The sequence below is a fragment of the Lactuca virosa genome, chromosome 5 (assembly GCF_052849685.1).
Source record: "Lactuca virosa cultivar CGN04683 chromosome 5, Lactuca_virosa_CGN04683_v6, whole genome shotgun sequence".
Classification (NCBI taxonomy): Eukaryota; Viridiplantae; Streptophyta; class Magnoliopsida; order Asterales; family Asteraceae; genus Lactuca; species Lactuca virosa.
This window is the reverse complement of record NC_136430.1, coordinates 313,705,807-313,717,425: the sequence shown is the minus strand read 5'-3', so window position 1 is coordinate 313,717,425 and position 11,619 is coordinate 313,705,807.

Genomic DNA, 11,619 nt, shown 5'->3' with positions numbered 1-11,619 from the left:
CGTCAACCGAGTAAGATCATGACGCGTGTCAGTAGTTAAGTCCATAACATCATAGCTAGCTAGCATACGCTATGACTACTGGACTGGGGGACTTGATGACGCGCCCCTCAGAGCAGGACAGAAACAAGCGAGTCGCGGCAGAGCGCCTCTAGCGAAGGAGTCGAACCAACGACCTGGGTAGCTCCAAGCCCCCGCGCAGCGATCGCGTAGAAAGCTCGCCCTCGCCAAGAATTGTCTTTTAGCTACAGTCCAAAGACAACGGCTTCAGGCGACAAAGTGTCCAGACAGAGCACAATCGCCTGAACCAATTGGAGGCCGAGACACGAACGTGGAGCAGAGCCTCCAATGAGGACGACGGATCCTGTAGGGACAACAGTCCCTGTCCCCGTACGGACAGAGGAGGATCCTCACTATAAAAGGACTAACACTCAGTTCAGCCGAGTAAGTGAACACAACTCCAGTCACGTATTACCATATTCTCTCATACTCTCTAGACTAACTTGACCGTCGGAGCGTCTTTCCGGGAGCTCCTCTCGGACGACGACTGACATCTTTTTCTCTTGTGTGACTTCTCAGGTTCCACCGTGAAGGAGCTCTTCCACATAACTGGTGGTTCGGGACCTGGTCCCATCAGTAGGTAACATTTGTAGAAAGAAGAAACATAAATTTTATTGAAGTTGACAGAACTATGATTGTTGAAGCTAGTCTTTCATTGTCATTTTGGGCTGAAGTTGCCAATACAACGTGTTATACTCAAAACCGGTCTATTATTGTCAAACATCATGGGAAAACTGCTTAAGAGCTATTGAAAGGAAGAAAACCAAACATTTCTTCTTTTCATGTGTTCGGATGTGTCTGTTACATCTTGAATCAAAGAGATCAGCGTTCAAAGTTTGAGGCTAAAGCTGATGAGGTGGTATTTTTAGGATACTCCAGCATGTCCAAGGCTTTCAGAGTATTTAATCTTTCAAGACAAATTGTTGAAGAAACAATTCATTTCACCTTTGATGAGGATTCATTCATTCATGATCGAGTTGATCATCCCTCGTGAATTCTAAATGAACTCACTTTCAGTCCTTCAAGCTCAATTCCTGAGCTCATGTCAAATGATGATGATCCCATTGTTCCCAATGTCGATCAATTAATTAGTTCTCAGTCTATCTCTGAAGATCAGCCTGGTGTTCATGAAGAAGTTGGTTCATCAAATCAGGAAGACTCTGCCCAAAGCAATACAAATGAAGGATCTAATCCAAGAATCCTTCAAGATCATCCAGAATCACAAATCATTGGAGATGGAAATTCTGGGATTCTCACTCGTAGCAGAGTCAGCAACAACTTTCGCATGTTTGTTAACTTCGTCTCTATGATTGAACCAAAGAATGTGGATGATGCATTGAAAGAGGCTGATTGGATTAAGGCCATGTAAGATGAGCTAAATGAATTTGAAAGTCATCGTGTGTGGAATCTTGTTCCCAAACCTCAAGCAAAAACTATCATTGGTATTCAGAAACAAAATGGATGAAGATGGAATTATAATAAGGACAGGCTTGTAGGTCAAAGTTTTTGTCAGCTTGAAGGGTTAGACTATGATAAAACATTCGCTCTAGTTTCTAGACTTGAAGCAATTCTTCTGTTTCTAGCTTTTGCCTCCTTCAAAAACTTCAAAGTCTACCAAATGGATGTCAAGACTGCATTTCTACATGGAGTTCTTCAAGAAGAAGTCTTCATAAAACAACTTCCAGTGTTTAAGAATGAAGAGTTTCCAGATCATGTGTATCGTCTTGATAAAGCTGTCTATGGCTTAAAGCAGGCTCCTAGGGCATGGTATGACACGTTGGTAAGCTATATTCTCTCAAGAGGATTAAAACAAGGAAATATCAATAACACTATGTTCATAATGCAATCAGGATCTCATATCATTCTTGCTCAAGTGTATGTAGACGATATCTAGAAGCTAAGTTCAAAATTTGCGGAGGAAATGGCCAAGAAATTTGAAATGAGCATGATGGGTGAACTAACTTTCTTTTTGGGCTTGCAGGTCAAACAACTAACTGATGGCATTTTTGTTTATCAAGCTAAATATATTGCAGATATGTTGAAGAAGGATGGTTTCACCAATTGCAAACCGACAAAGACACCAATGTCTTTATCAGCGTCTATTGGCACTGATCCAAGTGACATTAATGCAAATGTAACTCTGGTTCGAGGAATGATAGGCTCTCTACTCTACCTTCAACCAGTCTCCCTGACATTATGTTTGCCACCATATTGTGTGCTCGCTATCAGGTCAATCCTAAGGAATCTCATCTTCATGTTGTCAAGAGGATCTTCCGGTACCTAAAACATACACCCAATCTTGGGCTATGGTATCCTCGTGACTCTGAATTCAAGCTAGTGGGATACAATGACTCCGATCATGGTGGGTGTGGTATTGATTGTAAAAGCACTTCAGGAGCAACTCAAGTGCTTGGAAATAGATTGGTAAGCTGGTCCAACAAAAATCAAACATTAGTGGCTTGTTCTACCGTTGAGGCTGAATATGATGCCGCTAGAAGGTGATGTGCTCAGATTCTATGGATTCAGAATTAGCTCTTGGATTATGGTCTGAACATCTCAAAAACACCCATCTACTGTGATAACACTAGTTCCATTCAGATGAGTCAAAATCCAATGCAGCATTCCAAGACCAAACACATCAACATTCACCATGATTTCATAAGGGACATAGTTCAAAAGGGAAAAGTGGAATTGTTCTATATTCCATTCAATGATCAACTAGCTGACATCTTCACTAAGGCATTGGATTAAAAGAGTTTAAACAAATTAATTGTTGATCTTGGCATGCTTTCTATGGTTTAATTGTTAATTAACTTCTTTTTGATCTTATGAAAGACTCAAAAACAAACAAGTGCTTCTCTCATTATGAATACAAAGTGTTACATTTAGTATTTACATGTATTTCCTTTTCAAACCTATCTAATATTTTTCTGCATCTTATTTAAAAGGATTGAATCCGTCTTGAAGGATCTCAATGCTCTTGGTATTGAGAAAAAACAGTGGCATCGTGTCCTTTTCCTTTTACGAATACTCTCTTGCTCCTCCACTCACTGTTATGGATGCAAAGAGCAACCATCAAAGCAGTAAGTCTTAGCTTCATCTACTCACTCATAATCCAATAGAACCTCGTATTCCCTCATGTTGATCTTGAAGACACGATGGTTTTATGGATTCAAGTCAGTTAACTCGTTGGTTACAAAGACTTATCTTCGCTTTTCTCTTGCCCCTCATGAAGCTTGAAATCCATATGTGACGCTTTGACGATAAAAGACTTCATCAATTGTGAGTTGCTTGATGATGTACTGTAACACCCCGTCTCCAAGAGAAACCCTAAAATCAGAAAATGTGTTTTTAGTGTTATTTATTCTGATTTATGATTAGTGGAAAAGTATGTAGCTGGCATTATAATCGGTTTTGGAGGTCTAAGAGTGCCTTCGGGATTCGTAGTGGGAAGAATGTTTGAATATATGGCTTAAGAGTAATCAATTGGGTTCGCTTCGTAGTTCGTGGACTTATATAGGAAATATTTTCTAGAAGAGGGGCTAATTGGGTAAATATGGATTTAATTTGAAAGGAAAAGAGAAGGGAAGGGTTGAATATGTCATAATTGAGAATTAGGGGTTAATAAGGTAAATCCTGGATTAGTTTTGCAAAGATTCTAAAAGTGGAGGGCTATTAGGTAAATATTGTACCTAATTTGTAATGGATTTTGATACTGAGGGTTTAAATGGTAAATTGTGGCCTTGTTTTGAAAGGAATCATACAAGGAAGGACCGAATATATAAAAATCATTTGAAGTTTAGAAAGGATATGGGTATTAAACCTGTCACCTTATTACGCATGCGAAACCCTAACCCTAGCAGTAATAAGCAGCCGCCATCCTCTCCAGCTTTCACCGCCACTTCCTTCCATAGGCGATGTCGATGCTTGCTGCCAAGCTATTGAAGACGGAGCTACCGACGGGGGACTCGAGCACACGCCTCATCTTCTTCTTCGGTTTGTTTTGTTCGCTGTCAGCCTCCTAACCGCCACTGTATTGAGTGTTGCTGCTATGAACCGACACAATTGGGAAGACTCAGTCGCTATAAGCTCTGGGGTGGCGTTGCTGTTCCGCCGCCGCCCGTATGACCCGTCGTTGCCGCCGGAAATGGCTCTCAGTCGCCATTTCAACTCGTTCCAACGCCACCTGCTTCCTAGTCGATGGATTAGAACGGTGGTCTCGTATCAGGAAGGGATATTCGATGTTGTTGATTCCATAAGCTTCTAGCCATCGCCGTCGTGCTGCCGCTGTATCCGTTTCAACGGCCATTTCGCAGCTGCCGCCTCTCCTTGGGGCTGCCGTCGCTAACCGCCACCGGGGGGTGGCTAGAGTTGCTTAGTGATCATATGGGGTGTGTTTCATGTGTCCAGCGCATGTGTGTGTGTTGAGGGTAGTGTTGATAGCCGGAAAATGGAAAGGATACCCACCATGGCCGCCAGCCATGGTGGCTGCCGCCAAGCGCCACCGCCGGCCACCATGGTGTGGCTGTGTGTGTGTGTATTAGTTAATGTGTGTATTAGTTAGTGTGTGTGTATTTTGGATAAAATCCTTGTAATTGTAATTAGCATTAAATAATGAAAATAATAATAGTAACCACCATCGTAAGGTGGTGGCCGCCGCCGTGAGCCGCCATTGACCACCACTACCCGAGGTGGTAGTGGGTGGTGCCCCTCAAGCAAAACCCTAATGGACCTAGCCAAAACCCTAATGGGCTTAAAGATTAATTTTGGGCCTATTGGGCCGTGTTTGAGTGGAAACCCTAATTAGGGTTTCGAAAACCCTAATTGTGAGTAATTGGGCCTTAGACTTATTGGACCCACTTTTGGGCTATTGAGATTGGATTATGTAGTAAGCCCAATTTCTCCATATCATTGATCTAGTAGAGTAAAGGACTTAATGGATTAAGTCGTTAATGGGTTAAGTAAGAAACACTTAACCCTAATCGTCATTTTATGTGAAACCCTAGTTTCGCTTGGGCCTTGAGTTGGGCCTTTCGATTGGGTTTTGGTAATTGGTTTATTAATGGGCCATACAATAATAATCAAATGGACTAGAGTAATTAGTTGGGCTTTAGGGTAAGGCCCATATGAAGGATTGGGCCCAATTTGGAAAGTTGGGCCATATTTTGGGCTTTGATCCCTAGTTGACTTTGGGCCTATGGATTGGGCCTTGGACTTGGGTAAGCCAAGCTAGGGGTAATGTAGTAATTATCCAAAGTATGTATTTATAGTTATGTAGTGGAACCCAATTATTAATTGGGTGTTATTTTGGTGTTGACAGTTCGGGAATCTGTCATCCAGCAGCTGGGGTTGGGTCTGCGGGACTTTAGCAGTATGGGATTGTGTCTACGGGACTTCAGCAGTGTGAGGTGAGTTTCCTTCCAGTAGGAACGAGTCTACGGCCACAATGTCGGACCGTTTAGTTAGCAGTAGTTCCGGAGTTTGGTCCGTTGCAGTAGTTCAGTGTGCTTGATGTCTTTGTGATTCAAGCATATCTTTGTGTTATGTGTTCCGGACTTCGGTCTGATGCAGTATGCAGTATATGTGTTTATGCTAGTAGTTATGATTATGCTATGCTATGTTCAGTCAGTTCCGGACTTCGGTCCGATGCAGAGGGCAAGGCCCTGGTTAGTTCCGGACTTCGGTCCGATGCAGTTTCCGGACTTCGGTCCGATGCAGAGGGTAAGGCCCTGGTTAGTCCCGGACTACGGTCCGATGCAGTTTTCGGACTACGGTCTGATGCAGAGGGCAAGGCCCTGGTTAGTTCCGGACTTCGGTCTGATGCAGTGGGCAAGGCCCAGTAGTTGCTCTATATGTTATTGTATGGTATGTGGTAGTTTGGGGAGACTCACTAAGCTTCGGGAATCTGTCATCCAGCAGTTGGGGTTGGGTCTGCGGGACTTCAGCAGTATGGGATTGTGTCTACGGGACTTCAGCAGTGTGAGGTGAGAACGGGTCTACGGCCACAATGCCGGCCCGTTTAGTTAGCAGTAGTTCCGGACTTCGGTCCAATGCAGTAGTTCAGTGTGCTTGATGTCTTTGTGATTCAAGCATGTCTTTGTGTTATGTGTTCCGGACTTCGTTCTGATGCAGTATGCAGTATATGTGTTTATGCTAGTAGTTCTGATTATGCTATGCTATGTTCAGTCAGTTCTGGACTTCGGTCTGATGCAGAGGGCAAGGCCCTGGTTAGTTCCGGACTTCGGTCCGATGCAGTTTCCGGACTTCGGTCCGATGCAGAGGGTAAGGCTCTGGTTAGTCCCGGACTACGGTCCGATGCAGTTTTCGGACTACGGTCTGATGCAGAGGGCAAGGCCCTGGTTAGTTTCAGACTTCGGTCCGATGCAGTTTCCGGACTTCGATCCGATGCAGTGGGCAAGGCCCAGTAGTTGCTCTATATGTTATTGTATGGTATGTGGTAGTTTGGGGAGACTCACTAAGCTTTGTGCTTACAGTTTTCAGTTTTGGTTTCAGGTACTCAGTTTTCAAAAGAGGAGCTCGGGAAGATTGCAGTGCACACACAATTTGTTCAGCCTGGGATGTTTATACACTGATATACTTGACAGTTGTTATAATATTTTGAGATACATTGCTTATGATTTTTATATGATGTTTATCGACTTTGGTTTTTATTATTAAATTAAACGAAATTTTCAGACTGTGTTTTTGGGATGTTACAAGTTGGTATCAGAGCCTTTGTTTGAGGGATTCAGGCACACTCTCGGGTGTGACTGGACTCAAACTAAGGAAATGGTAAAAAGATTTTCAAAAGAAAAATGTTTTCAAAGGAATTTTTGAAAAAGAAAACTTAAAAAGAAAAGAGTTGTAGAAAATCAAAAAGAATTTTTAGAAAGAAAAGAGCTTTGGAAAGAGAAAAGGGGTGTGGTGCATGCAATCAGCCGAGCTCAAGTAAGTACTCCCAAATTACTCATACAAGTTTATGTTATAATTATCAGTTCCAGTTTCAGTAAGAACAACATGCTAGAATAAGACTAAGGATCTAGGAGGATGCCTTATGTGCCTGTTATATGTGTTTCAGCTTATTGAGAATTGCATGCTAGTATTGAGTAGACAGCAGTAGGATAACCTGTTTAGGTTATGCCTGATAGTATGAGCTTAGCATTGTATGCTAGTACAGTTTCTCTTTATGAGGATAGATTTGCTTGAGTAGTTTCCTGTGTCTGAATGTTGCTTGCTTCGTGCTTTGTAGGACTCGGAGTGATGGGAGTTAGCCATTAGGTGAATACGTCACGTCACATGTGATCAGGGTTGAATAATATCAGAGTGTTGGATTTAGCCCTATTGCGCAGCTCTCGTTTGAGTCTAACCGTTGTAGGGACGAGTCTTTTACTTGAAGGATTATCTGAGCCTCGTCACATGTGATGGTATTCAGGTGATGGCTAATTGGCATTACAAGGAGGCCTTCAGCAGCTGAGGATTGGATTGGGTGGAGTCAGAGATTTCCCTAGGGCAAGCCTAGGATGAGACTAGCAGAGATCAGTAGCAGTAGAAGTGACTTCGTGGAGTCGAGGCAGTACTTGAGGAAAGTACAGATAGATGTGGAAGGTAGTATGGGCCCGTACTACTGAAAGCAGAGGATCCGTACTTGAATCAAGGAAGGCTGAGATGAGACCAGGAAACTTGTAGTAGTAGCGATCCCTCGTGATATATCAGTGTTTCCGACGTTTGTCATGATGTGTTTTCAGAATGATGGTATATTACCGAGTATAGTGACGCTACGTGGTAAACCAGATGGTAGTTCTGGTGTCGACGAGGGATCAGGCTCGGACTCTGTAGCCGGGCAGCTTGATGGTCAGATGAGGGAGTTCATTCTATCTGAGAGTACGTGCAGTATCATTGACCAGACTCCTGTGATCCTCAGTTTGATCAAGGAGGAGCAGTGTAGAGATTTGTAATGAGAGGCCGAGTGCATTCTGCACTGAGATAGCAGTCATGATAGAGACCCGTACGTTGATGTTTCGGGAACTCAGAGTTTGTGAAGCGTCAGATTGTCATGGGGGTTAGGGACCCCATTCTTAGCAGCAGATGGTTGGCAGATGTTGGTAACACTTTTCATACCAGACGTTGTCTCGAAAGGAGACAAGATCCGACTTACTTCCTGTCTCCTGAGGGATAGAGCACGAGATTGATAGGAAGAGGTTGGTAGAAGGTTGAGTGATGATGCGGTTGATGCTATGTCATGGGATGACTTTTAGACCAGATTTTGGACAGAGTGTGCCCAGGCGATTGAGGCGCAGCAGTTGGCGCAATAGTTGTTAGATCTCCACCAGACGATTGAGACTGTGGCAGAGATCACTGCCACTTCTCGGGAAAGAGCTTATATGGTGCCACAGTATGCATCAGATGAGGAAATGAAGAAGGTAAGTTATCAGATATACTGTAGAATGATAGCAGGGAGATTGTGAGTATCTCGGGGTGCAAGACCCTGAATGATATGACTTCTATAGCTCGAGAGCGGGATATTGACTTAGAGCACACTGGGAAGAGAGAACCAGATCAGTTGCTTATAGTGAGGGGTCTCGGGAGGAGACCGTAGATTTCAGATCAGCTTCTGAGAGGCCAGCAGGACCAGATTCGGTGCAGTACTTGCGGGAAACTGCACAAGGGAGCCTTTCGTTTCAAGGGTTTGAGTAAGTGTAGCCCTGAGTTATCCTCAGTTTGTGTCTGAATTATATTTTTCAAGAGATGTCATATGCCAATTGCATGCCGAGAAGCATTAGCGAATTATGATAGAGCAATTCCCCAGATTACGGGATTGGGAAAGTACAGCGTCATCTTGGTTTATTCCAAGACTGAGGAGCAGAACGAGAAGCACCTGAGGGAGGTGCTAGAGACTTTGAGGAGAGAGAGAATTTTCGCAAGGTTCTTCAATTGTGAGTTTTGGTTGCATGGGGTGCAATTTCTTGGGCACCTTGTCAATCAGAAGGATATTCTAGTCAACCCGGCCAAGATAGAGGTCGTGATGCAGTGGGAGATTCCGAGGTCTCCAATTGAGATTCGGAGCTTCCTGGGTCTAGCGGGTTATTACCGGAGATTTATTCGGATTTTTAGAAGTTGTGTGATCTTTTGGATTAGCTGGTGTTGAAAACACTAGCAATGGTAAGCGTGGTTTCTAGCAGATTGGTCATGGGTGGTGAGAAGGATTGGGAATTCTTCTTGTTTTGTGTGTGGTAAGGCAATAGCTGAATCAAAGTGGGGGAGAATCGCCCAAGGATTCAGAAGTGGGAGCAGTTTTGAGACTAGGATAAGTTTTGCATCCTTGTCTGAAAGGAAGACAGCCCATGTGGCTGTATGGTTCGAGGAGAGTGTGATATGGAAGTTCGGAAAAAAAACTTGCCAATGATGAGATCGCATTATCGGAATGTTTGCTAGCAAGCCTTAGGGAATCAGTCCAAGGATTCCAGTCAGGACATGGGTTCAATTTTGGATGAGGTCGTGTGTATGCTCGACGTCGGATGTGTTCGGATTAATAAACATCGAATGAGATAGTGTGCGAAAGTGTTGTAAGTCTGCGGGTGTAGTCGTAGCATTCACTAGCAGCCAGATAGTATTAGAGTGTTGTAAGTCTGCGGGAGTAGCCGTAGCATTCACTAGCAGCCAGATAGTGTCAGAGTGTTGTAAGTCTGCGGGTATAGCCGTAGCATTCACTAGATTGGTAGATAGCGTGAGTGTGTTGTTAGGACGCGGAAAGAACAATAGTACCCACCAGTTCGGGTGTAGCAGTGAGGAGATGGAAATCCACGGATTGGATTTCGGAATTACCCAGACGGGTTAGACCTGGTTAAGCCAGTGATAAGACTGTAGAAGCGCCACTACAGCTATGAGAGCAAGGAGGCAGTGGACTGCTTAAGGTCATTTATGACATAAGGCTACCAATGGTCATGTAGCAATCACTTTTAGCCTTGGGTTTGGTGACGTCAGGATTCGACGCATGGAACCAATCAATTAGATCAGAAGGCCGTTAGGGCCACAGTGACAAGATAGTTAGTAGCAATTAGATCCATAGAAGGATTTCGTTCAGAAGTCGTGCGAGGCGGCTAAGTAAGGAGTCCTTTGGCTCCGCAGTCGGGTTGGGACCTGGTATTTTAGATAATTGGTGATCGAACTGAGACCAGGGAGGTCTCGTTAGATTTTGGAGAGCAGCCATGTGGCAACATACTGCTTCAGGCAGTTCAATGTTCGGGCAGTTTCAGCGTTTGGGCAATGTTAGTAATTGTGCCCTAAGTGCAAGTACAGACAGGATAGCTGGTTTATTGGGAAGTGACAAGTCACTCACAACGGAAATAGCTGAGCATTGGCCAATTATAAGTGATCTACAGGGATAATTAGGTTTGTGAACCTGTTTTGTAGTGGGAATTTCGAGCTAGCAAGATGTTGAGGGGTCAGTTGAGAGATAAGCAGGCTGGTTCATCTATAATGATTTAGTACGAGTGGTCTGTCAGGGAATCAGACCATCTCCAGGCAGCAGTTATCAGACAGAGTAGATGTAGACTGTTGTGAGGAATCCGTTCACCAGTGGAATTTAAGGCTTTACAAAGATTGGTCATAGCTACCCTAGGAAGGCTAGGGTGTGCCTGGGATGGTGACCATGTTACTAGAGTGGTCTGGTGTGTAAGGAATGGTAAAAAAAGGATTTCGAGGACGAAATCTAATTTAAGTGGGGGAGAGTTGTAACACCCCGTCTCCAAGAGAAACCCTAAAATCAGAAAATGTGTTTTTAGTGTTATTTATTCTGATTTATGATTAGTGGAAAAGTATGTAGCTGGCATTATAATCGGTTTTGGAGGTCTAAGAGTGCCTTCGGGATTCGTAGTGGGAAGAATGTTTGAATATATGGCTTAAGAGTAATCAATTGGGTTCGCTTCGTAGTTCGTGGACTTATATTGGAAATATTTTGTAGAAGAGGGGCTAATTGGGTAAATATGGATTTAATTTGAAAGGAAAAGAGAAGGGAAGGGTTGAATATGTCATAATTGAGAATTGGGGGTTAATAAGGTAAATCCTGGATTAGTTTTGCAAAGATTCTAAAAGTTGAGGGCTATTAGGTAAATATTGTACCTAATTTGTAATGGATTTTGATACTGAGGGTTTAAATGGTAAATTGTGGCCTTGTTTTGAAAGGAATCATACAAGGAAGGACCGAATATGTAAAAATCATTTGAAGTTTGGAAAGGATACGGGTATTAAACCCGTCACCTTATTACGCATGCGAAACCCTAACCCTAGCAGTAATAAGCAACCGCCATCCTCTCCAGCATTCACCGCCACTTCCTTCCATGGGCGCTGTCGATGCTTGCTGCCAAGCTATTGAAGACGGAGCTACCGACGGGGGACTCGAGCACGCGCCTCATCTTCTTCTTTGGTTTGTTTTGTTCGCTGTCAGCCTCCTAACCGCCACTGTATTGAGTGTTGCTGCTATGAACCGACGCAATTGGGAAGACTCAGTCGCTATAAGCTCTGGGGTGGCGCTGCTGTTCCGCCGCCGCCCGTATGACCCGTCGT